Source organism: Lagopus muta, chromosome Z (genome assembly GCF_023343835.1).
Source record: "Lagopus muta isolate bLagMut1 chromosome Z, bLagMut1 primary, whole genome shotgun sequence".
NCBI lineage: Eukaryota > Metazoa > Chordata > Aves > Galliformes > Phasianidae > Lagopus > Lagopus muta.
This window is the reverse complement of record NC_064472.1, coordinates 2,777,570-2,804,846: the sequence shown is the minus strand read 5'-3', so window position 1 is coordinate 2,804,846 and position 27,277 is coordinate 2,777,570. Positions and strand designations below refer to the sequence as shown.

At 42.7% G+C, this 27,277-nt stretch overlaps 1 protein-coding gene across 4 annotated transcripts in view; it reads right to left on the bottom strand.

Annotated features, from left to right (window-relative positions):
- The window catches only part of ST8SIA5 (ST8 alpha-N-acetyl-neuraminide alpha-2,8-sialyltransferase 5), a 60,381-nt gene extending 41,681 nt beyond the window's left edge, over positions 1–18,700 (bottom strand). For 2 of the 4 annotated variants that reach the window (XM_048931620.1, XM_048931623.1), the window contains exon 1: positions 9,810–9,946. The gene's annotated coding sequence lies outside the window, so the exon portion shown is untranslated. Of the gene's footprint in view, positions 1–4,412; positions 4,569–9,809; positions 9,947–13,214; positions 13,298–18,610 lie in introns of those variants that run through there. The other 2 variants (XM_048931622.1, XM_048931621.1) reach the window with 2 other exon arrangements.
- Between the last annotated feature and the right edge of the window lie 8,577 nt (positions 18,701–27,277).

Genomic DNA, 27,277 nt, shown 5'->3' with positions numbered 1-27,277 from the left:
ACCTTCCCTGATAATAAAAATAATATGCAATGTTTTGGGGTCCTCACAGTTTATGAGAGTAGCTGGCAAACAAGAATAGTGCTGAGAGTTCCTGTCTGTCAGAATCGTAAATGTCTGCTTAGTAAAGTGGGCAAGAGTTACTTGAAATTTTCACTTTTTTTTCCTGATGTGGCAAAGTCAGAGAGGTTATGGAGGATGTGCCTTTATAAACTGACTGAACTTACAGTCTGAGCTTTAACAAAGAAATTGAAAGTGGAAAGGGTGTCTGAAAACTAAACCCCTGTCTAGTTTTCTTGTTACCCCGCTGTCATGTCCTAGAGCAGGCTACAAGCTAAGCCATCCTTATCCCATGGGATAGCAGTCCTCACCATCATTTGCTACTTAGGAAGAGATCTGTGCTCGTCTCCACGTTCCTCCACAATTTCAGGCAGAGCCACGCTGTAGTGCTGACATCCCCAAGCTGGCTTAGGAAGGCAAAGCAGCACTGCTGCTTTCGGCACTGGAATTGTGACTTCAGCGTGGCATGGTGGAGTCATCTGCCATTTAATCCCCTCACCTTACAATCCATGTGCTTTGCACAGAGCATCTCTGTATTCCTCAGCATTTCCTCCCTCAAGCATGAGCTGGCAATTGCAGCATTCCTTGGCCTAGCATGTTTGTTTCAAAAACAAGGAAAAACGTCAAAAACGTCACAAACAAGCAAAAATCACAGAATCCTAGAATGTCTCGAGTTGGAAGGGACCCTAGAGCCCATCCAGGTCCATGGCCCCATTCAACCTGACCTTGGGCACCTTCAGGGATAGGGCATTCACAGCTTTAATCCATTCAAAAGTGCCTGTATTAATTCCAGCAAAACTGTCACAGGAACCCACCTTTGCTACACTCAGCTGCTGCTGCAAGGTGACAAAGCTGCAGAATTTCATCAAGATTTCCAGTAATGTTCTCGTCCTCTTTTTTTTTTTCTCTCTTACAGCTACTGAAGATGATCATCAGCAAATGAATAAAACATACTTTCATGCGAATGAAACAACATGTGCCAGCTTTGCTGCCGGCATTCTGTCCACATGACTCTCTCCCTCTGCTCACCCTTCTCAGCACTTCTGTGTTAACCCTGTTTTCACAGTCCAAAGGCAACATGGCAGACCTGGGAGTTGGAATCTTCCTTCCCTCCCCATAATATTCAAAAATGGTTTGGGGGTCGGAGAGAAGGGGAGGTACATTTCCAGACTGTACAGTAGTGGAAAGAAAATTGGATACTTTAAAATAGCACTTCTAGAACTGAAAGAATCCTGCCTAGTGTGGGTGCCTCTTCACTGAAAATGCCGAAGGCCAAGGATGGGCCTCTGGGCAGCTTGAGCTGATGGGGGAAAACCAGCTCAAGGTAGGGTTGGAATTGGGGAGGCCCTAAGGTTCCTTCCAACCCAGCTATTCTATGGTTCTGTGATCTTCAAGGTCCCTTTCAATCCAACCATTCTGTGATTCTAGGATTCCTCTGATGGCCCATGCAAAGGCTTAGAGCATCATAGAGCTTCACAGCTTGCAGACGAACAGTCCAAAAATATTCTCTGAGCCCCCCCAGATTGCCTCAGCTACACTTCTGTAATCATTTATGAAGAAATGGAAGATAGGAACGGCCTGTCTGACCTGAAGCACTAATTATCTAACATCTTCTTATTTCCACTTCACTACTGCCTGACCTCCACGTCCCTCCATGGGGATGGCAGGGAACAACAACAGGAATACAAAATGAAAAGATACCCATGCTCGAATCATTAGACCCAGGGTTGAAATCAGAAAGTGCAATCAGGGAAGCTAAGGATCCTGAAGAGAACCTGCCCTGTTTTTCAGCTTACACCTCACCCTTTCGTCATCTAATCTGTCTGCGAACCAAACACCACTCTGCTATGGCAATAATAATACAGCTTGCTGTGGCCACAGCTCCTGGTGCACTGCTTTGTTTGCTGTGAACACTTAAAATGCCCACAAAAGACATCTCTGCTTGCTGCACCATCTGCAGGCTAGTGGAAAAAGCCTGGAACAACAAGCAATTAATGACAAGGTAACGGCCAGATTTCACTGATTTGTGCCACAGGGCGTACTTGGCCCACTATTTTCTATTTGTACATTCCCCCATAAGGCTGAATCACCAGGCAAACTCTGCATTACTGCTTAATCAGAAGCAAAACCAGTACATGCTTAACATAATGGCAGGCATTCTTGATTTTCAAGGGCAGAAGCAGAATCTAAATCACCCCATTAACAATATGGATTGTTTTTTTTTGTTGGTGTTGCTGTGGAATTTAACCTGTGAGGTGGCTGTACCCTGCACAGAAACTGAGCAAGAGCTCTTCAGCTCCCAGAGAGATCTCGGAGCAGTGCTGGGAAGCATCCAGTATCAGAAGGGACAAATGTGTACAAGAGTTATTTCAAGCTTTATTATTTTTTTTTTTTTTTCCATTTGCGATCACGCCAGATAAAAAAGGCATTAACTAATTATTTTAATTGAACTTCTTTGTGCTGTTTCCCATGGGAGCTGCACTGCAGCTGCCTCAGCTCCATCCCAGCTGGCTGGGGGATGGGAAATCATTACAAAATGTTGTTTTCCCCAGAGCAAGACTTACTGCTACAGCTGCCTCTCTAGAGATGGGGAACTATTGGGAACAGGTGCACTGTACATTGTATCACCTGCTTTGAACCTAAGGAATTCAAGGAGGACAACTTACATCAAATCCACAGAAAGAAAACCATTCCAATCCATTCTTATTTTTTTTTAATTGCAGAAGGCAACATAAGCTGATCGCCTTTAAAACAAATACCTTTGTAGGGCTGATGCTTCAAAAATATATGTAAGGATTTCCAGTGAGAAATCTATGAATTTCTGAAGGCAAAATATTCCAACTTTTGTAACAGTTCTGATCTTGCAGGCAATGAATCATCTCTAACAAGACTGAGATCACCGGTGGAAAAACATGTGCTAGGAATGGAGTGGGGGAAAGCACCCAATTAATCAAGGAGAACTGGCAGCAAGTACAGAAGAGGGATATTTCTCCTCAGGAGACTTTTAATTCAGAGTTTGAGTTTTTGCTTGGCTCCCAGGGATGCAGCTATGTCTTCCCTGCTCCCATCCCTGCTCCGGACCTTCTCAAAGGGTCTGCTGATATCTCTAACCCTACAAGTTCTGACTTTATTTGGGCTCCGTCTTTTACAGAAGCTTGGTGACGAAAGAGAGGGGAGTGATTGGGATCTACTGCTGCTAAAAAAACTGGTTTTTTTTTACTGCTGACAACCCCATGTGAAAGCTGAGCTATGCTGGTACCATGGGCACGGAGCTGGGATCATGGTATTCCCAAAGCTGGCCAGACTGCTCCTCAGAGCATCCCTGGTAACCCCACAAAGACACTACTGGGATATGCTGGGAGACAGAATCTTTCCCTTCACACTTAAAAATTGATAGCTGAAAAGTGGATTTCACTCCTTCTCCATGCCTGACTATAGGGAGTTAATTTTTCCCCTGTGTTATTTTAGCTCCATTTCCGAACGTACAACAGATGTGCCCAGAGCTCAGCAAAGAAGCTTTGGGAAATGTTTCTGTTTTTTCACTAAACAAATTCTGACAAGTCGAACATCCCAAGTACAACAGCTCTCTTCTCCTCTCTGCCCTCTGCCTCACAGCCCGCGGATGCTGTCATGGGCTTCTTCTCCTCCCTGCACATTTTCTGCAGCCACAGCCTGGTCCATGCACTGTTACTGCCACATATCACCCCAGGGCAACACAGCATCCACGTCTCTGGAAGAGACTAAATTATACCATTTTGAGTATGGAAAGAGTTTGGGGCTTTTTTTGTTTTTTTTCTCTTTTTTTGTTTTTTCTTTCTTTTTTTTTTTTTGACTCTCCTACTTCTGTACAGTTGTCTAATGCAAGCATAGCACCTGGTCAAAGAGGTCTTAATTAAATAAGAAAACATCACATTTTCAAAAGTTTGCAACAAGGTGTTTCAGATTAGAATATTTTATGGAAATGTTCACCATCTGCTAGGACAAAAAGGTTTTAATGCCTGAAGACAGCATGAAACTGGAGCATTCCAAGCACTTCAACCTGCAGCTAATAGCAGAAAAAGCAAACTCGTCGTGCTCCCAGCCACCTGCCTACGCTGCTGCAAAGCTCCTGGACTTCAGGGCATTAGCTTTTGCACAGATGTGTGGCTCATACCAGAGAGGTAATCCAGCTTAGAATAAACCCAGCAGAAAAAAAAATGTAAAGGTTAGTTTTCAAGTGGATCATCTTCCTCACTCAGACACACCACACCAGCAGCTGCTTCCAGAAACCAGGAGAGGGGACACTTGGAAGGAAAGAAGGAGAAGCAGGGGTGAGAAGTACAAATTCTTGGCAGACAAGAGCCTATTTACCTTACCTGGAAAGCTGTGGAGAGGGACGAGCATAATGACATAGCTGAGCTGGGCTCTGCTGGATATGGCGTGGCTGCTCTTGAACAGAGATGTGCAGAAATGCAATAGCAATACTACAAAGCCCCAGGCATCTCTCTCAGATTTTGCTGGCTGCTACACCCACAAAAGGCTGCTGATGGCATCTGACTGCTTTCTTTTTGCTCCTACCACACAAGGTCATCCTGAAGGGCACACATTCCTCTATAGCTTACAGAGTGAGATTTAGACAAAACAATAACCTTCGGTTCTCAAAATGATTATAAGCTAACAAGGTGTGTATTTTATTTACTAAAGCATAGGGCCGTGGACTGAAAAGGAACAAATCTTCACAAAGCAAAGATCTCTAATAATAAATGAAATAGCACTTACGGTTATCACAGGTTATTAGGTGATATTAAGTGAATTAAGGTTATTATTCCTTTCTCAGCAGAGATAACAGACACAATCATTGACTGATTTGAAAGGACCTCACACAGCAGCCCAAAGCCACTGACTTTAACCACTGCCCAGGTGTCATATCAGAAGGTAACAGATCAGAGTCAGGAAAGTTTGCTATTCTGTGCAAGAAAAACAAAAATTGGACTAAGCCAGAAAGAGAAAAGCAAGAGTCTACCGATCTCAGTGTATCACTGCCTGCTGTCCTGCAGGAGAAGCCCCTGCTGATGCCTCTTGCTTTGCACAAGGAAAGCTGAGGGAGCCAGGAAGGTGATGTAGAAGTCAGAGGCACAAGAACACAGAACCATATGTCCTACGGATTGGCTCCAGCACAGGGCTGGGATAGGAACAGTGACTCAGCTCTGCCCAAATCTCCTAAGAACACACTGGAAACACATTTTAAAGCACTTAAAAATTCACTTTCTTATTAAAGGCTAGTGAATGTCCAGAGGGAAAATCAAACAGCTTGCAGCAAGTCTCACTTTTTAAGTCAAATACAATTTTTTATAAGGCCTGCAGTCAGGAGAAGATCCGAATCACATACTGAATACAACCTTTACTGATACACAGGAAGGCAATGTGGTTGGGAGCCAAATTTGATATGAAAAAATGGAATTGAACTGAGCATTTCATTCCTGATTAATTACAGATGACTGTAGGACAGTAGGTCTGAGGATTAAAGTATTACGCAGGCTGAAAACACGACAACACATCCCTAATATCACTCTGTGTCATTTAATATTCTGTATACTTTTAAGATCTCTTCCTAGGTCTTCATTCACTAGTGGAAACCTCCACCTCGGATCTGGTTAATGCAAAGGTTTACTCACTCTTTTATAAGATTCTGCCTGCAGCTCTGCTTGAACATGTTTTCTCATTTGTACTCTTCAAATGCTGCCTTAATCGTTTCCCTGGGAACAAATGAACATCCCACACACAGAACAAGGGTAATACCATCCCTGCTTCTTCTTTATATGGATAGTTCTCAACACAGAATAGTAACACAGCGTCCATTCACTCAATTACCTTAAGTGCAAATAACAATCCACAGTATCAAATAGCTTTATGAATAAAAAATGCAAAAAAATGTGGGTATATCCTAAAGTTCATTATTCAAATGACCTCTTTTTCAATAAGGCTTGATGCCCTCAGCAGAGGTTCGCCTGGAGAAAGCTCTGTCCCCAAGCTACAGCATCCAGAAACAGTGCTTTGCTCAAGACACACAAAGTAATCTTGGCCCAGCAACTTACACAACACCTAACAGGGTTTAAAACCAGAGTGTAGATGATGGCATCGTCCATCCAAATGCCTTCCTTCCTTCCTGTTCTGTTTTCATTTCATTCAACTTTCAAAAAATATTCCAGCTATTACTGGTAGGGAGAGGAAAAAAGTAAAATAGGATCCTTTCATTTTATTCTCAGTGTTTAAAAATTCATAGTCTACAGCAGGAAAGGAGAGGTACCAAGCTGAAGAAGTGTTATGGAATTAATGCTGAGCACAGAGGAACAAACCAGGAGCATCAATACTGGCCAACACTCTGAGTACATAATGGAAACTAGGATCAAAGTGACACATCTACTCAGCTCCCACTGGGTGATTCCTCAGCTCAGCTGGGATTGAGGTTGTATGAATGTTTCAAGAAGTTCATATATAGATATGTAACCTGAAATTTGGCAAAACTTTAGTAATGTGTCTCAGAGTGGATTGTCTTCCCTGTCTTATCTACCTGCAGCGCTGCCAAAAATAAATCAATAGCAAAAAAAAGATAACATAAGAAATAATTAAAGTGTCCCAGAAAACTTAATGAATCTTAAAGTTTAAAACACCAGCAATTTGCTTTCACTCCCATCTCAAACCATTCTTCTCCTTGCAAAATGAAAAGCACTGCACATGGGATTAATTTGTCTAATTATTTCTCGTTCTAACTTTAAAGAAATATGACCGTATTAGAAGCAGCACTGCTAGGAGCTTTGCAGAGCTCAGAGTGTTTTGCAAAAAACAGTATTTCTGCTTTTGTAAGTAATTTTAATTCCAAAGTACGGGACACTAAAGTTTGGGGATTTACTGACACAGATAATATTGCAAGACTCTGTGTCCAAGCATAAACACTTTCTGCAGAACACGGTGTGGAGGAAATAGATGTCTACAGTATAGAGGGAATAGATGTCTAAAAGAGGGAATAGATGCCTACAGGAATTGGAGTCTGCTTTCTGATACTGGTATTTTTATTAGCTGTGAACTGGAAAGTGTATTCATTTCAGTTGCAGGGTTAGGAAGTACTTCATGCTAAAAAATCTCTCTTGGCTATAGTCACATTTCCAGAAGTTACATCTCCATTGAACGGGAGGTCCTTTACGTGCATGTGGTTGTCTTTAAGCAAGTAGATATAAACAATGACATCCACTAAAACTGAAGATCACTTGCTTTTCTTCTTAGAACAGACTGTTGCACCCTAGAAATGTCAAAAAAAAGCATGACTCGAGCAAGAATTGAATACTGATAAAGTTAATTACTAGAATACTGAAATATATATATGAATTCAAATATTAGAAGTAATTAAAGACCAAAACTAACTACAAAGTAAGTTTGATTGAAAAATAAGAAACTGATTTAAAAAAAAAAAAAAAGTGATAACAGCAGATAGTTTAGGAATAACAAAACGCTGAAAGCATGCCAAGATCACAAGGAAGATGCAACGAACCAACCAGGATCATTACACACAATTTTTCCATGTCACAGGGTATTGACAAAATCAGCAGCCAAAGAGAACTGCTAACAGCACAGAACCTACATGCCAAAAACAGACCAGCAGCTATTTCCTGCTCAAATCTTGAGTCAGGTTATATATAACTGAGCTCACAAGCCAGGACTGATGATTTGCCCAGTGCTTAGTCCAAAAAGAGGCATTTTGTCAGAATGACATAAGCAGCTAAGAATGCAGAAGTGCTGCATTAAAACATAAAGACAGCAGGGTCAGGTTGCACTCCAGTTCTTGGAAAAGAGAACTAAGAACGTGGGTCCATGTTCTTCCTGCAAGACCCAGGAAATTACAAATTGCTTTTTAAGTAAAAGCTGGCATGAAAAGGTGCTGTGGGTAATGGGTTAGCAAGATTCTGAGTAAAATTCCCAGAATTCAATAGGAAGGGGCTGTTCTGAGTAAATTCTATAGCAGTACTGTCTCAGGAACCAATGCTGTACAGCAAATCTCAGGGCAGCTGGACTGCAGCTCCAAAAGCTGGTAGATTTACAACTTACAGTTGTCCCTTCATTCATATATGGCTCCTGGTATTTTCTGGAGTAAATCATGCCTACAGGGTAAAGAGCAAAGGCAAATTCTGATTCCTCCAGTTTTCTCACTTCCACTGATAGGAAACTCTGTTGTTTTTTAGTATCCTGGAAGCATAATCTTTGTGCCTGAGGTATGAAGCAGGCTTCTAAGAACAAGTTAACATTACAGTAAGTAGGCAAAAATAAGAGCCAAGAATAAAATCACGCTGCAAAAGCAGATGTTCTCTTTGCACACCTTGTAACAGTTTAAGTCTGGAGGAAGACAACAATGATGGTCAAAAACACCCATAACCTTTAAACACCTCAGGTCTTTCAAAAGCTGCAGTCACTTAGTGCTTTAAATGAAGCTGCAGTGGGACACTGATGCTGCATTATCCCTCTGTAGAACAATTAACTGTAACTCCTGGAGCTGTGTGTGTGGCTTCTGTGCTCCCACAGGAACACCTCACTATTCTTTTTTTGCTCATGAAACAAGTGCAAAGACAAACATTTCATTTGTTGAGGTTTAGCTGAGAAGTCCAGGCCCATTATTTCTTTAAAGCATAGCATCTACTTTCTTCTCTTCCCTGTGGCTTTCCATCAGTATTAAAAACTGTGCTTGCGATAACAGCAAGCAATGTCAGAGAGCCAGCAGCCTCCTGGATGTGGCAGAAAGATTCATTACTGTAATCTCTCAGCTAGCTGATACTAGAACCTACACAACAGATTTGCATAGAAACAGGAAATAGGACCTCAAATTTCATTCTGCAAGGGCAGAGTAGGGATTACATTTATAAGGTCACGCTAAAATATAGCTTCATCTCTTCTCCTATTCCCTCCCACACACTGGAGCATTTACACAATTTATTGGAATTGGGTCCTGTATGACCTGCAGCCCCAGCACTGCCCCAATTGCTCATCCGTGACACTCATGCTCACAGAACAACTGATTGGATTAACTTGGCATTATCTGCAAAGTGCTCCAGCGCTATCAAGCACAAAAACACCCTGCAGCCCTCCAGGAGTCGAGTTGAGACAAATCACACCTGAGTCGGATTTAGTAGGACTTAATTTGACTGCTATCTGTGCAACTTCTGTGCACAGCCAGTTCCCATTATGAACTCTCTTCATTTTCTACTTCTATAATTTCACACCATTCTCCTAGCACACTAAACTATTATTAGTGAGATACTCAAAAACTTTTGGCTACTGTGTTCAGTGCAGATGTTAACAGCTCAGAGCACACCTAAAGGACAAAACTGAATTTACATGAAGCTCAGTATCCAACTGCCAGTCATTTTTGCTCCTGCATAGCACGCACATATCTCCCAGAGGCCCTCACCTCTAAATTCTTTTCTAGCATAGAAACGTATTTTACTTAATAAAAAAAAAAAGAAAAAAAGAAAAAAAAAAAGAAAAAAAAAGAAACAACCCACCATTTGAAAACTATTTTTTTTGTTTGAAGTTGACTTTCTTTTTTTTAAACAAAGCCCCTAGCATAGTTCACCACATAGACAGATTTGCTCTAAAGTTTTGCACAGACAAATCAGAACTGTGCTGTCGCCAAACAGCAAACACAAGCAGCAATAAATCCAGGACAGCAGCAGCCAAACGCTTTCCAATCTGACTTCCCCTTATTTATACTGCGACTATTTATTTACCTGCTGCACGTGTTGTGGCTGCCCTCCTATTATGCCAGCGTTCCTTTTCTCTCTGTTCCTCTCCTGTTAATCGTGGACTCCTTCTCAGCTTTGAGCCGCTGCTGTTCCCCTCTCCCACCTCCTCTGAGCACCATCCTAGATCCAGCCCTCACCTCTGCATCACAGTAGCTTCCACCAATGCTAGGTTTCAGCCTCCTGATGTCAAGTTTCAGCCCAGCCCAGCCCAGGGAACCCACCCCCTGCTTCATCTCGAGCATTTTGGGTTTTTTTATTCACTCTGCGCTCTATATCCAATTTCTTTTGCAGCTTTTATGTCTGATGTGACAAAAAATCAGCTTTTTGTACTGAGGGAAGCCTTTTCCTTGCACTAAATCTTTGTCTTCATTGGAAACAGCTCCTCTGGTTGCTTTAACGGATTGGAAATCCCCCGGAGTCAATTTCCAAGGAGAAATTTTAATATTAAGCTAAAAGTAATAAGCATTTAATCTGTCTTTGAAAAGGAAAATTTGTCATGAAATGTGAACAAAATTCTAACTCTAAAGTTCTCAAAAAATATAATTTTTATAGGTAGGAAAAAAGGAAAAAAAGGAAAGGAAAAGAAGGGGGAAAAAAAAAAAGAAAAAAAAAGAACAGCTCCTTCCTGCATAATTTTGAGTTCAACACTTAATCTAACAATTGATCCTGCAAGCTTTCTCACCAGTAACTTGACTCAAGCCCTGACTATCTGGAGCCATTCACATGAGTACAGGCATAACAAAGCAGGTGAAATTTGCAGAATTCGGACTGCTGAATTAATAGTTAATTGAGGGCAGCACTGCCTGCTCCTGTTTGTCTAACACAGCACAGCACAGCTTGCTGCTCCTGCTAAAAGCCTCCAGGTAGATCTGCAGTAAGGCTGAAAAACAACTGACTGTTGGTGACATCTGAAGCACTGTCCCTGCCTCATTAACGCTGCATCACATCTCACACCTCCAATCATCTCTGAAGATCTAAAGCTGGATAAATGCACAAGCCTTGAAGATAAGACAACAGGTAAGAAGATCCACTGCAGGACTTCTCCATCCCTATTATGATTTGCAGCCCCTATAATTCTGTCAGAGCTTATCTGTCAGTTTATCTGACATTCCCACTTCACAAGTACATTCCCCACTCACTGCCGCCAAATAAGGGCTCTCAGAAGGATTAATTACCTCTACCATACTCCAACATTTCTACCAGTAGATTGAATTTTTCACACCAGATATGTTTATTGGAATCCCACAGAGAAAAGGAAATTGGAGGGATAAAAACATTTCTTTGCTGCCCCAAGCATGCATTTGATGAAGAGCAGTGAGTGGATGTAAGGAGCTCCCAGTGTCCCGGGCCCCACAATAAACTCATCTGAGAATTCTACAGCTTATGGGAATGTTTCTCAAAATACATATCATGGAAGAATTGTTTTTTTTGTTGGTTTTATTTTTTGGGGGGGGGGGGGGGGGGCAAAGGTTTGCTACCTACATTTCCTTTCCCTCCTTATTGTGTCTACACTTTAAGAAATATGACTTTATCCTTCCATTTCCACCGTCACCAGGTAACAGAGGGGCAGCAGGAAATGGGTAGAAAGGATCATATAATCCTTAAGGTGACATTTCTGATTTTTCCAGAATTCTGTGTTCCCTCTCAGAGAACGTTTTTTTCATCAGGTAGAGGATCAAGAAGAAACAAGAAGTTCACACTCAATATCTCAAGAATATTCACAGAGAGCTGGCTCACAGAGAAGTAAAGAAATTTAAAAGACATCAATGTTGAGAATAGTGTAGAAGTGCTTTATGGGCTATAAGGAGATGTGGTGCATGTGTGTGGACAATATGAGATTCTACTACTCCCAAGGGACACTGTTGTCCTGCTGTCACTATCATAGCGTTGCTGCTAGAAAACTGTGATGATGATGCCTTCTTTTGTTCTGGTTGTGAAGCAGTACTCTGACCACAGATAAAAAATAAAAAGGCAAAATTCAACAGAATTACACACTCAGTTCATGTTAATAGAGTGTGCTCTTGCAAGGAGAACAAGGTGAAGCTGCCATTTTACAATTAATTAATGTCACAAATGACATTCCTATAAACGTGGTCAACTTTGCTCTGCTTAACATCTATGAGGTAAGGAGTATTTTATGCATCGTAAGATCACAACAATGATGATGATGCCCTGCTAACTCAACCAGTACGTGCAGGTATCAGCAGGGTAGGTAATCTGCCAAATGTGCTGCATGCCAGCTCACATCAGGATGATGCTCACAAGGTACTGCCTGGATGCACAACCCAGATTCTACTGCAATATCTGCAGTATTTATTTTGCTTGTACTGCGTGTGACTTTCTTTGCACTTACAGCTTCTGTAAAAACAGAAAATAAGTAAGGTAAAAAAGGGAAAACGTGCAATAAATGAGGTGAAGGAAAAAAAAAAAAGAAAGAGATGCAGCTCAGGAACATTGTGGACAAGTCTGTATCTCAGCTCTGCACCCATGCATTTGTCCCTTCTGCCAGTGGCAGGAAAGCACAGCTTGAGATTGCTAACCATTCAGACGCCACCGAGCAGGAAGGCTGCAACGTACAAACATCTTCAGTGGTGTAAGTCTAAGAGGACTTTCAAAAAGGACTGGACAATGCAAACGGTGCTCAGGGACGTGATCTAGCAGAGGGTTGTTAGGGTAGCATGGTTAAGTTGCGGTTGGACTTGATGATCTCTAAGGTCTTTTCCAACCTCGGCCATTCTGTGATTCAGCGATTCTATACCCATGGTTATGTTAGAGATAATAGCTCTAGAGGCAATAATGATATGTTTTAGCAGACATAAGGCCCCCTCCAGCTTCAGAACAGAAGCAGTCATTGAGCAGCTCATGATTACAGACAAATTTCCCTGCATGATCTTCTTGATTCAAAACTACCAAGCGCCACAGATTTATGTCTTTTTCCTCAGAAGCCACAAACTCTGTAATTCTATGAAATGAGGGCCTGGGAGATGTGAAGCTCTCTGTATTGTCCCAAACATGCATGACCAAACACAACAGAGCAGGTAGAACTTGGGAACTTGGGTTCTGTTAACACTCCTACAGCACAGTGCCCTGAAGAACACACTGAGAAAGCTAAGTAATATATTCTGAATGTGGTATTCTCCATGCAGTTCCCTCCAGAGATCAGAAGGAAGCCCTGATACCAAACCAACTGCAGCTTAGCATTACTGCGAGGGCACAAGAACTGGTGGAGAACCAGCATGACTTTTCTTCAGAGCAGCTACCACTTTGAGATGGAGAGAGATTCCTTCTTCTGGAAATGCAGTATCCTAAAGCATCCAGTAGCCCAAGCCTTTGCAACCTCTTCTACACAATAAAGGTGGTTCAGACAGTTATTGAAGAAGTATTTCATACCTGCAGTGTGTTTCTTCCAAGGTTCTCTCTGGGGTAGGTCCTGATTCAGAAGGCAGCTCAGGTGATGAAGAAGCACTTTGTCCCTAAGCACAAACAGAAAATTGGAGCATACATTGGAATTATTCTATTTACCAGAGAACACAAGAACAAAAATTCACAGTCAGAGCTGGAACACTGCTGTACCATATGCCTTCCAGGAACCATGCATAACAGGGTCCCCTTGACAATCCCTGCCTTGCTGTGCCCTGTTGTACTTCCACCTGGAAAGACATATGGCAGTGCCACCAAGAGAAATCCCTCCTTTTCCTTTTTTCTCATCTTAATGCAATTTCCCCACTTGAAAGGATTGTTCAGTTGCAAAAAGATATAGGACAAGTATTAAAAATAAATGCATAAATAAAAAGTGCCTAACTGTTCCCACTAACGAAGAAAACAAGTCCATGGACCTGTCAGCATTACAACCAAATAAAAACATGACAGAATGGCTGGGATTCTACTTTTTTGCCTTACGCAACACTGACAAATTTGTCTGATCTGCAGCAATTTGGTGTCTCACAGTTACATCAGAGACACTAGAAAGAGTTCACATTTTACTTTTCAGTTCTCAGTGGAAAGGAGGTGTTATAAAATCTATCATTCTGCTCCTAAAATGAAAAATACTGACCACAAGCCAACTTCAGCTCCACAACAGACCTTTTTTCTCCTGTGACTATAGTGATTTCTTCTAACATTTCTCACATTTGTCATTACTGCATAAGCTGCTTACGACTGCTCCTGGTGAGGTCAGAAATGTTGGGAGTTCCTGGAAGAGTGAATGACTACCCGGAACTCTCATAACCATCCTACTGTCACTTACACATACAGAAAACCTTAACAGTGTTGTTTTTGTGGATGTGACGCTTTTTGCCTCCTCAAGTAGCTTGAATCATTTCTGTTTGAAAATTATTCCTTTAGCAAAGCAGGAAGCTGGATGTAACATCTGGCTCAATTAGAGCATTCACTCTTCATCCTGCTCTCTTCCTGAGTAATAAAGATGGAGAGATACTTCAGAGACTTCAAGCCTTTTAAGCAAAGGGTTCACCAGAATTGCTTTCCTGGTAAGCCTCTTCAAACTGTGTTTACTTCCACGCTGGCTCTGCACAGGGCAAACCTTCTGCGTCATCCCTTGGCCTATGCCATTCTTTTCAATCAATTACAAAACATAACTCTGCTCCCAGAGAAACAGATGCGACCTTCTCAGTGCAGAAAAGTTACCAACGCACTGTTTGCTCTCAGTTACTTCACTGTAGAAAATCTGCCTGCATTCTTCCTGAAGCAGATAAACATTTCGTTCATTGCACCCACCCTTCCCTTTTCATTGATATACAGAGTAGAACGAACACAAATAAATTTTCTTGATTATTTGATAAAACGTATCAATGATAAAACATCTACATGCGTATCACTATATTTAATAATACAGCTTAGTACTGTCCAGAGAGGTGGATGCCCCATCCCTGGTGATCCCAAGGTCAGTCCGGATGGGCTCTGAGCACTGCTGGAGCTCTGGGTGCCCCTGTGCACTGCAGGGAATGGGACCTGATGGCCTTTAAGGATCCCTTCCAACTCAAACCGTTCTATGATACAGTATCATCACTATAAATATGATATTAAATTGTAAGAAGTATTAACTGTAATTGCATAATTGTAAGAAGTGATAGCAAAAGGGTATAATCATTAATTTCTTTCACAAGCACAGACATGGTGGCAGAGATGATGTAATCTTACAAAGCCTTTCACTCACTTCCCAAACCATGTTGGGTGCCTCATTTAAGAGACCAACCCTCAACTCTAAACAAGTTGACCCAGTTCACTGGGCATGTGTAGACAAGACAGTGTGTTTTACCAGCACAATCCCACTCATTTCAAATTTACAAATATCAGTCTTTTCAAGATTTTCATCTTTATCGCTGGTGTTTTCAAGAACAGCCACTTGGGCCCAAACAATTTCAAACCAAGCACAGCAGAAAGCTCACCAATTTGAGGTGAAAAGAATAAATACAACACAGAGACAGCAGTCTTGAAAATCTTTTGAGCTGCTTTTCCGCGTTAGTATCAGAGCCAGATATTTTTGCAAATCACCTAGTGAAGGAGAAGAGATGATACCATGTGGCATATTCTACTGTCATTCAGTCACAACCAATCACAGGCAAATAGCAGGGCGAAATGCCTTCCTAAAGTGCCTGTCTCTGCACTGCTAAGCAAGGTTTCAGTGCAGTTGTCTGCTAGATGTCTGATGTTTAGTGAGATGGATTCCAGCCTTTCTGAAGAGCAGGCAAAATCTGAAGGATTACCTCACTACAGCCAATGTGTAATTTTATAAAATAGCAAATGAAACTCTTCAGCTTTCTGATGAAGAGTTTTAAAAGAAAAGCTGCCTTCTGTTAAGGAAGAGCCTATGAGGAAAACAAAAGTCAGTTGCAGCTTATATATACCATTATTTCCTTTGATTGCCTGGATTTCAGTGTGAAATTAAGTTTTGTGGGACAGTCGAGTCTTCAGAAACATAGACTGCAGAGATCAGAAGGAACAAAGTACAAAAAGAGACGGCAACAAATTAATCAAGCCTTTACTTTTAACAGCAGCGATAGCCTAGAAAAGCCCCAAGAGTTGGTAATGGATTTGAACCTTTCCAGGGAAAATCCTGTATATATGCAGGTGAAGGCAGACGTGAGCTCCTCAGACACGCCTGGAACTCTTTAGATCCATGCCAACAAAGGAGTGGAAGCTATGCAGTGACGGTAATGAATTGCCACCACTGAGCTAACATCCTCCCTGAGAAAAGAGACACACCATTAACCCAGAACCAGAACAAATAGGCTGCCTAACTTCTGAGCTGCCTCATGCATGGCCAGAGCAAGTCCTGCAAACACACCAGTCTCTGAACAGCCTTTGATAACCCCATCCTCCGTACCACCAAACGTTGTCAAAATTGATTTGTGTACATCATGAGACCACTTGGCTCTGTTACACGCACGGAAACCCCAACTGTTCTGTGCACTACAGAACAGGCCACATCTATCTGGATGGAACAGAAAGCAGAACCTGGACCAAAGAGCCAGAAGGCAACAAAAAACTGTCCATTCACTTGTGAACGGCACACAGCCCTCGTGCTGTGCTATGTCTAGAGACTTGACGTTTTATTCTTCATGTGTAATTTAAAAGACCCAATTGATTAATTTTAGTGATGTTATAACCTGGAAAGAATTAGTACAACATTGACCACAGCTGAGGATGACACTGTGGAGGAAAGAAAGAGGAGAGTCATTGCTCCAAAGGTATGAAAGAAGGTTGTGCTCCCAGTTTAGATAGGCAGACAGACAGATAAACAAAATCAGGAAGAGGAGCCAATGAGCACCTGTGAAAATAATCTTGCAGGAAGCACGAAGGGTGAAAGATGCATTGCTTAAGAGCTGTATTTTCTAAATGGAGTGGAGGTCTCTTAGAGCACAAGAAGCTCACAGCAAGCACCAGGGGTTTCTGTTTTTATTTTCTTTTTTTTTTCTTTTTTTTTTTCTTTTTTACCAGGGAGTCTGTTAATCTGGAAACTATCCAACATTTACAAAAGATTTGTTTTCCTGCACAGACTGGCATAAATTCAAATGTGGAAAAAAAAAAAAAAAAAAGTAAATTACATTGAGTTACATTGATAGGATTGTGGGTGTGCATGAGCCATGCAAAATAGTTCTAAAATCACATGTATGTGTGTGTTGGAAATAACCAAATAATTTTCCAGGACAAAATCTCTGATAAATCAAATTTTATTTGCAATTGCAATGGCAGGCCTCCTGCAAGCAGGAGCACGCATAGAAAACAGTGTTCCATCTTTTATCCCCCATTGCCCAATGCTTATCTCTTTCTCCCCTGGCTCCTCACTGGGTGAGTACTGCAGGTTCACACTCTTATGCAAGACTTCACTAGTCATACAAATACCAAGTAAACACAATTCCTTGCCACCCAAACATAAATATCCTCATTGGTTAATTGCCTTCTAACCATTGCTTTCTTAGCAAACATCTGGTCATAACTTTTGGAGATGCCTACTTCAGAACATAAACATAAACCTAACTTCTTAATTGTTTAATTACCCCTCCCTAGCATTTGTGGCCTTTACCCTGGGTCACTGTTCTGGTCATGTCTGTCCTTGCATAGAGATAAGCTTGGAAGGAGGATAGAGTGGAGTATCTTGGGGCCTGCCTATAGCATCCTAACATTCCCACAGAGCGCAACAGCTCTGCTTTGTGTAAAGGCCCTGGCTCCTTGAAAGCTTGTTAAATGTATTTCACTTTCTCTGGCCTAAGGAACAATCTTACAATACGTTTTCTAGGTCAGAATATTATACCTACATTGTTTTAAACATTTAAAAATCTATCACAACTTTGTGAGAAAGAATTTGTCACACAGCTCAGTAATTATGTTTCTAAAATATGTTACTAACACGTATATAGTATTTCTTCCTTTCACATCAGCTACTCCTAAGGACAAGTTACAGAATACAAACACATTATGTTCTACTTCTTTAGATCAATAGTCCACCTCAATATCCAATGCAGAAACAACATTTCATTCCCATATGTGTATGCAAGCAGAAGAAAAGCCTGTTTCGTAACCAGCAATCAGGTCTTCAGATAGCAGAGGAGCGCACGAAGAGCACAATCTGCCTGCCTAAGGCATTCCACACCAGCATTCCCCAGTTCTGCAGGTGGGTTAAGGGAGCTCACACAAAGTTAGGGCCACAAAGGTGATGAAGGGCCTGGAGCATCTCCCCTGTGAGGAAAGGCTGGGTGAGCTGGCTTTGTTCAGCCTTGAGGAAGTTCTCCCTTGCTACAGCACCACTCTGAGGAATACAAACAACTTATCACTGAACCACAGAATGGTTTGGGTGGGAAGGGAACCCTAAAGGCCATCAGGTCGCACTCCCTGCAGTGCACAGGCACACCCGCAGCTCCAGCAGTGCTCAGAGCCCATCCAGCCCGACCTCGGCTGTCTGCAGGGATGGGGCAACACCAACCTCTCCGTGCAACCTTTGCCAGGGCCTCACCGCCCTCTGGGTAAAGAATTTCTTCCCGATACCTGACCTAAATTTCCCCCTTTTTAGTTTAAAGCCACTCCCCGTGGCCCAATCGCTACTGGCTGTGCGAGCGCAGGGCTCCACCTAACGTCCCGCCGGAGCTGTGAGAAGACGAGCGAACAGGTCGGCTGCCTGTCGCAGCCATGGGGCTATCGGTTAAGCCGGACGCATTCAGCCCCGCCCCGCGCCCCTCGGGGCAGCCGTCTCGTCAGGCACAGAGAGAAGGGACCGTGCTCGTGCCCGCCGCCATGCTCCGTTCCCTTCTCCCGCCCCTCCCCCCACCTACCGCAGCGCTGAGGCGGCGCCGTCCTTCCCGCGCTCGAGTTGAGGGTGGATGATGGGCCGCCATCTTGGAAGCGGCATAGCGCTGTCCGAGCCTCCGTTGTCCCGCTGAGCCGGGGCTGGTCGAGCGGCTGGAGGCGGTGCTGAGTGCAAACCGCGGGCTCGGGCAGCTGTGAGAGGATTTTGTTTTATCCTCTGAGCTGTGTTGTTGTAACCGAGGAGCGTGGTTGCTGGGAGGGGGGGTGCTGCTGTGTTCAGCACTTCCTGTGGGGAAATCTTTCCACTGGAAAAAGGTGCGTTTCTGTTATTTTTCCCCTGGCTCTTAGAAGCTGCCCATCATAAACACAGGAGCAAAATGCATTGCTTAGAGGGCTGGGAGAAGGCTGCATGTGTGTGTGAATCGTAGAATCTTTGAGTTGGATGGGACCTCTGAGGGCCATCTAGTCCAATTGTCCTGCAATGCACAAGGACACCACAGCTCCATCAGGTTGCCCAGAGCCTGATCCAGCCTGGCCTTGGAGGTCTCCAGGAATGGGGCATCAACCACATCACTGGGCAACCTGTGCCAGTGCCTCACCACCCTCACTGTAAAAATATTTGCCCTTATGTCCAACCTAACCTCTTCAAGCTGGAAGCTATTTCCCCTTGTTCTATCACTGCAGACCCTGCTGAATTCTGTCCCCTCCTTTCCTGCAGCTCCCCTTTAGAAGGCTGCAATCAGGTCACCTGGCAGCCTTCTCATCTCCAGGCTGCACAGCCCCAGCTCTCAGCCTGTGCTCATATGAGAGGTGTTCCATCCCCTGGTGGATTATTTTTATGGCCCTCCTCTGGACATGCTCCAACAGCTCCATGTCTCTCCTGCACTGAGCACTCCCCATCTGGATGCAGTGCTCCAGATGAGGTCTCGCAGCACATAGCAGAGGTAGGATCCCCTCCCTCACCCTGCTGGCCATCCTTCTTTTGATGCAGCTCAGGGCACTGTTGGTTTTCTGAGCTGTGAAGACACATTGATGGCTCCTGTCCAGCATGCCATCCAGCAGTATTCTTAGGCAGGGTTACGTCCAGGTTTCATCCCCTAGTTTGTGTTGGTAGTGAGGATTGCCCCAACCCAGGTGCAGACATTGCACTTGGATTTGTTAAACCTCGTGAAGTTCACCTGGACCTACTGGTCAGCCTTTCAGTGTCCCTCTGGATGGCACCCCATCCCGCTGCTGTGTCAGCTGCACCCCACACAGCTTGGTGTCATCAGCAAACTTGCTGAGGGCGCACTCGAACCCACTGTTGAAATCACTGATTAAGAAGCAAAAGAGTGTTGGGGGATCTCACTCATCACCATTCTCCATCCAGACATTGAGCCTTTGACAGTCGTGCTCTGGACTCAATCCTGCAGCCATTTCTTTGTCCATCGAACAGCCTGCCCATCAAATCCATCTTTCCAGTTTCAAGAGAAGGATGTTGTGGGATACCGGGTCAAAGGCCTTACTGAAATCCAGATGGATGACATCAGTGGCTCTTCCCTTGTCTATTGGTGCAGTGACACCATCACAAAAGGTCACTAGATTGGTTAAGCATGGACTTCATGAAGCCGTGCTGGTTCTCCTGCATTGGCTCCCTGCCTTCCATGAGTTCCAGAGCTTCCAGGAGGATGTGCTCTGTGATCTTTGCAGCACTGAGTTGCAGGTCAGTAGTTCCTAGAATCATGTTCTTCTAAAAATGGGTGTGATGTTACCTGTTTTCCATTCAGCAGGGACTTCACCTGATTGTCATTACTGTCCAAATATAGAGAGTGGCTTGACAACTAGATCGATTACCTCAGGACTCGGAATGCATCTCATGAAGACCCATAGACTTTTGGCTGTTCAGGTTCCTCAGGTGATCACAAGCCTGATCTTTGCTTACAGTGGGAGGGATGTTTCCTCCTCAACCCCCTCCTACCAAACTGAGTGTTTGAGGGGGCTGATGTGTTGAATATGCATCATACTCAGTGCCACAGTGCACAGATGCTGATGAAGGATGGTCTGACCTGGATCTGGTCAGCTTTTCTCATGGAAGTTCCCCATTTCTAGAAGGGAAGGTATACTTCCTCACTGAAACATCAGTAATTCAGATGCTTAGTGCCCTCGTATGTGCAAGTATCCTGCCACTGTGACTGGAAATAAAATTTCCTGCTTTCCCAAGAGCAGCTGCCCAAATGAGCAGGTTACAAACTGCTGTTGATAAATCTGGCTGTTTCTTGCTGTAGTCACACACCCTGATTCGTTCGGCTTTGGAGGAGACAGAATGAAAGAGTGGTTAAGGTGTCTGTCCAGTAGTAGAACACTGCTCTGAAAGAAATGTTTCTAAACATGCTAAAAGAAGCAGTGCCACCACTGATACTGGAATAAGCAACCCCAGAACAATACAGGTCTCAGAATGGAGATGTGTGGCATCTTTTGTTACATCTCAGTTGTAAAAGACAGAATGAATGAGCCTGTGAGTTATATGGAATGCAAAACAGTGCAGCGGTGTCCTACAAGACACTGCAGACTGATCCTTGTGAGTACCAAACCACAATTTCTCTGTGCAAGTGTGAAATCGTATCACCAATTTTTGCTGTGACCTCGTTATGTGTTCACACTGTATTTGTGCTGGCTGTATTTCTCCCCTCAGTGTAAGAGCTGATGTGTTAGAGATGCTGAAACAAGGTTGATGGTTGGGCTGGAAGATCTTTTTCCAGTCTTAATGATTCTGTGATTTTCTGCTTTAAAAGAAAGTAGTATTCCTGTCTGATCTTTACAATAGATTTTGGAAATGCCACTAAGGTGCAACAGGGAACACTGTGAGAAAGTGGCAGCGAAGCGTTGAGGGGCATTGCTAAGTGATGGGGCTCAGTCAGGTCAGTGGCTGGACTTGGTGATCTTGGAGTTTTTCAGCCTCGCAGATTCTATGATTCTGTGTATGTGTTTGTTATTTTTTCTCTTTAGCAAGCCTGTCCTATTAATTTATTAGCAGCCATTCTGGTGACATGTTTCACCTGCTCTGAATGTCTTTTTTTATTCCAGTGAATCAGAATTTACCAGCCGCTTCCTGTGATAAGCAGATACACATGCATCTTTCTATTTCTTGATGATTAATTAATGCTTTTGGAACCTCTCTCTTTTATTCTTTTGTGCATTTGGTACCATGTTCTGCTGAAACAGTGCAGTTACCTCTGTTAGCTTCAGTGCATATTTTGTTTTTCTTTGCTTTTAGAAAATGTATTTCTGAGCTGAAGCTGCATCACGTGTCATTACCGTAAGAATGTGAACTGCTGTTCACAAAGAAGTGCCCTGCAGAAGAGGAAGACCGGAGATGTTAACGAGCACCAGGGATGAGCTGCAGAGTGGGTTATGCAAATTGCTGCAGCCAGCTGGGAAGGGCTGCTGTCCGTCTGCGGTGGCAAAAGCGATATTCTGCTTGAAACAAAACAATGATGTTTCTCTCATTTGTACATAATGCTTCCTTCTCCTTCATTTTTGCTCCCCATTGTTGACAGAAGCTCCTCATGCCGTAGTCATAGAAAGATAATTTCAATTTGGTTGCTCTCTAGTGAACAGATACGAAGCTCTGTCCCAGCTCTGTAATGAAAAACGTCTTAAATTAAAATGATTATTGATTTATAATCCAGCTTTGTGTTTTCAGTTGTCTTTGCAACAAAAGTTGATGTGATGCCAATGTCTCTTCCCATTGCAGAATGGTGTAAATGGTAAATTCTGATTTGGAATTTGGATAAATAAAGTGGTAAATAAAATGTTTGGAAACGGGTCGTGCTTATCTACTAAAACAAACTCCTGGAGTTTCTCTGGAAAGGCCTAGCAAGAAATGAATATTAACACTGGAACTGAGTACTTTATCTTTTGTAATATAATTTATTTTATTAACAAGTTAATTAGTAGAAACTTAAGAATGGATTTCCTAGCTGTATTAGCAAGAGCAACTTGCTGTGATGGGGCGGAGTGAATGCAAAGACAGCCAGCAGTGTTATGCTCTTAAATATACCCATGTAACAAAGGTGTGCTGGGCTGTCAGCATTAGCTTCATCTGAACTATTGATGTTATTACCGACCATTTAGGGAGAGTATTGCTAATTATTTTCCTCTTTTTGAAAATAAATGTTGCAGCAGGAATTGAGAAGGCAGAAGTGCACTGTCCTGAAGTTCATTCTAGAAGCGAACACAGTTATATTTATCTAGGACATAGTGAGTAAAGCAGTGAAGAATGGTGGCATAATCCCAATAAAACTGAGTGACATACCATGATGGCAGTAGGAAATTAATCTTGTAAAATATTTTTCAATGTCTTCAGTGAGAACCTCACTCAGTAAAGACATCTGGGTCAGATTCTGTTACTATCCTACTGATTCAGACTATCCTGGCTCCTTGTTAGCTTTTGCTTTACTGAGGATGGCCTATGAGTGCCTTCTAATTTCAAAGCAATAATTGCAGGTGAATTAATCAGGTAAAGAGAATGATCACCTGGAACAGGTTTGTTGCGTTGTAATGCTGTTTAATGATTTCACCAATGACCTAAAAAAAAAAAAAAGAGAAGTAACTCCTAGTAAAGCTTGTAGATTTTTTTCAAGTGAATTTGATATTGACTTTGATAATAATTAATTTCTGCAATCCTAATAGTTGGTAAATTAAATGGTTGTCCAAATCAGTTTGCAGCCAAATACGCTGAAAGTAAGAATCCAACTTGGACCTTAATTCTTCCATGTGTGGAAGCTGCTGGGAAGGAAAGGTCTGGGGCTTGCCAGAGCAGGGTGAGTGATTTTGCACAGTTCTTGGCAATGAAGCTTCCTCCATGCTGAAAGCTTCACAGTCGTAACGGCCTTGCGTTATTCCTGATTAACATCCCTGATCCTAGTGCCAGGGATGCAGCAAACATATATGTGCAGAGGTATGGGCTGCAGATGGAGCCTTAGTCTCCAGCTCCGGGTGTTCAGATCCATCATTCAGACCCAGACTGTGCTGGAAACATCTGTTGGTGCAGTGGTAGAAATGCATGTTTCTTTCTTTCTGTGTTAGTTGCAGCTTATGCAGAGATGTGCAGCTTTTTTAATTGTTCTGGTGTTTTTCTCCATTGGAGCAGGTGATGTGGGGTGTGATTTTGGTGTGTGTTTAATATTCCCCGTCGTTTTTCCTCCCACTTCTGCTCTTTTCTTGAACTGAAAGGATTTGCAGAAATAACCACCTGGACTGCTGTCCTGTGACCTGCAGGTAACTCAGTACAAAATGAGACAAGCCCTGATTGGTAAGACCTGCTAAGTTGACACGTGTTTAATACCTGGCAATTACCAGGTGAGCTGTTTTGCAGTAGTACGTGCTGAGCACTCCTAACACTTGGCAGAGCTGAGCTGTTCTGCCTCTCAAGGCGAATTCTCCACTTTTGTGCAGTCTTTGTTTTGTGATACTAAAACCTGAGTCTTACCTCTGCTCTTCATCCTTAGAAAATCATGTCATAAAAAATAGGAACAACTGTTAACAGTACTAAGCTTAACATTGTGAACAACTTCATTTCTTCTTTAGACTGAATATAAAATCAATGTTGTAAGTTTAAATGTCACAGACTTACTGTAAAAGCAAACTCGGGTATTTTTTTTCCTCCCCATCAGCCACATTTCACAATAGACCACATCTGAGTGAGCAGAGTCAAGAAGTCCAGCATTAGAACAAGAAAGATACGTAACAATCAAGTCTGCTTGCTTGTCTCTTTCATGTGTTATTTTCCTCTGTCTGTTAATACTACCTATCTATGATACACGCAAAGCTGATGAGTTGTAAAGTCATCTGAAGCATGATTCTTCATGTCTGACAGTGACGTAATGCTGTGACATTTTAGTATATTTCGAATAAAAATCCAGATACACCCAAAGCAGATTTTTAGATCTTGAGAATGTTAGAACTGAAATACTGAGATCTTATCATGTTTTTTGTCTTCTAAGTACATCAAGGAATGCTGGCACTGTAGCAGAGCAAGTATAGATGCCAAATCACTGCAGATTTTAAAAGAATGAAATTATTGAAAGTAGCGAATTATTAAAAGGAATCATCTTCCCTTACAGGATGATTTCTTTATGTATGAACTCTGACTTAGCCTTCATCAAACACTATGGAGAAGCCTTGAGGTTTCTGATTAGCCTGTCTGACTCCTCTGGAAGTGTTGGTTTCTCCTTTGAAGGTCCAGCAGCTTTCCGTGTCACTGATGGTGCCCCTGTTGTGGTTTACTGTGTTTCAGGTAAGCAAGACCTTCTAATCAGAAAAACCTTGGTGTGTTTTCTTTTATTCCTCTTTTTGGGGAAAAGACAAAACAAAACAGGTAACAGAAGTTTTGTGTAAGTTGTAGCATCCCACTGAATGCAGGAAGTTCAGTTGACTACTCTGAATTTCCCATGAAGTTTCAGTGTTAATTAAATAGCTAATACTTCACCACATCATTTCCTGCATAGTTTCATTGTGCCGTGTCTGCCGTGTTTTGGTGGATGAGGACATCAGCCACTCTGTTGATGAGGAGATAGGAGTGTGGAGCACTGCTGGAAGCTATATAGAGATGATAGTTACTTACATTTTTGAATATTTGGGGTTGACCTTAATTCTTGGGTTTGGGGATCTGACATTTTCTGTTTTAGTCTGTATGTTTGTATTAATACTAATGAATTCTTAAAATATTTGCATATTAATATCTCTTCTTCTAATGTATCGCTGAAGAGTCTGGTGGCCATACAATTACTGGAGCTGGCAAGCCCCAGCTAGAAGTTTGTCTTAAGGATCTGGAAGATCATGCTTTACTCCACTGAAGGTATTCAGCAATTTCTGAGGAATGCAGGATATGGAATATGACTAGATATTAACCTTTGAAAATATAAAATCTGCTGTTGCTGGTTTCCTTAAAGCAACTTCCTTAAAACAACTTGAAACTTTTCAAAAGAGGACAACTGTATAAGCAGTGACAGGAATTTTTTATGATATTAATCAGAGAGCTTGGCATTAGGATGTAGATTTGAAGATGCAGTAAAACTAACTAGAAACAATGATGGCAACCAGAGATGTGCTGCTGGAAAAGTTTCTCTTGTTGGAGTTAGTAGAATATGTCTGTGCAACCAAGAACACACGGAGAGGAGACCACAAAAGATAGCACTTGTTTTGTTACTGACATACAATCCAAAAAAAGACCACTGTGGGACAAAAGGGACTGAAGAATTCTGATTTTATCAGCTCGAAGTTTTTCCCCCTTGTCTCTTCCCATCTTCAGATCATTTTGAAGTTGACTGTTTTTCTGGCCCTCAACTCACTGGCCTTTCCTGCCAGCAGAGGACGCCAAAAGAACACGTGGCACCTGCAAATTAAGACTCCAGTGTTGAACTGGCTCTGTACCCATTGTTTTGAATCAAGGTCTTCCCCTGAGGCAGGAATTAATCTCTGGATAAAAGAACTCGTTTGCCGAGGCAGCATGTGGGATAATTTGGTATTTGTTGGAATGTTGTAAGAGAAGGATGGAGAATGGGCCTGAACAGCTTAGATGGCTTTCCATGTCCTCACCATTGGAACAGTACCTGGCCCTTCTTGCATTGCCACCAAACCGCCTTATAAGTGTGGTGCAGAGCCCTTCCTCTGGTCGTGTTTTTTTGTGTCTCTTCTTCCTTTCTCCCAATTATAAAAATCTTCAAGAGCATTCTGTAACAGCAAAGGAAACCTAATGCCACCTAAATGCCTCTTTTTGTGTCTCTCCAATCTATTAGCTTCAGTTGATGCTTCCTTCATATCAGAAATGAGCACGAACCATTGATCTTTATGCACTGGATTGCTGTGGTTTTATTTTCAGCCCTCAGTTGTATCCCTCCTGATACACTGCTGCCTCTTCTCTTCGCATCTTGCATGGAAGCCAGCTTAGGGCTTTGCCCAGCTGTATTCTTCTCTGAACCTTTTCCCAGTTTTGCAGAAACTGCTGCAGTAAAAAGAAAACCATGGCTGCACTCCGCATTCAAGGTGCAGGCTTTCACTGGTCATGTTTTGTGCTATGTGCGTTACCTCTGACTGCGTCTGGACACGGAACGCTCTCGTACTGCTTGCTGTAATGCTAGGACTTCACAGGGAGTGGTAGTGATCAGGCCTCGTTACATGTGAAACATAATCTACCCGAACACTCTTTAATCATGCAAACTGTCTTTCATGTGCTATTCTATTGCCTGCTTTTGGTCACACCAAGTCCTGCAATTCTGCAGAACTGGTCTCATTTTTACCTGCCTGAAATAGTTGCTAGGAAAGCAGCAGTTTGCCAACACTGCCTTATTCAGGTTCTGACAGAGTTAGGGTGCAGAACTTCACAATAAGCCGTAACTTTTCTACTGCTTAGCCATCCCCTTCTTTTCTCTTTCCTTTCCCATTACGTTTTACCACTGACTTGAGATCTGGCATTGGTGGCCAGGCTTTTCCACAGCTAATCTCTGGTATTTTGGCTGAAAATTCCTACCATGGCTGAAAGACGTAAGTGCACAGGCTTGAAGGAGGGCATTCCACCTCCAGAGAACTTTGTAGGTTAGCTGTAGTCACGTGTTTCATGTGGGGGGACATGCTGGAATCGCTCTGGGACCCCCAGTCTCCATCCACCATTCTTGCAGGGCTTTTTACATCATCTTTACATCCCTTCAGCCAGT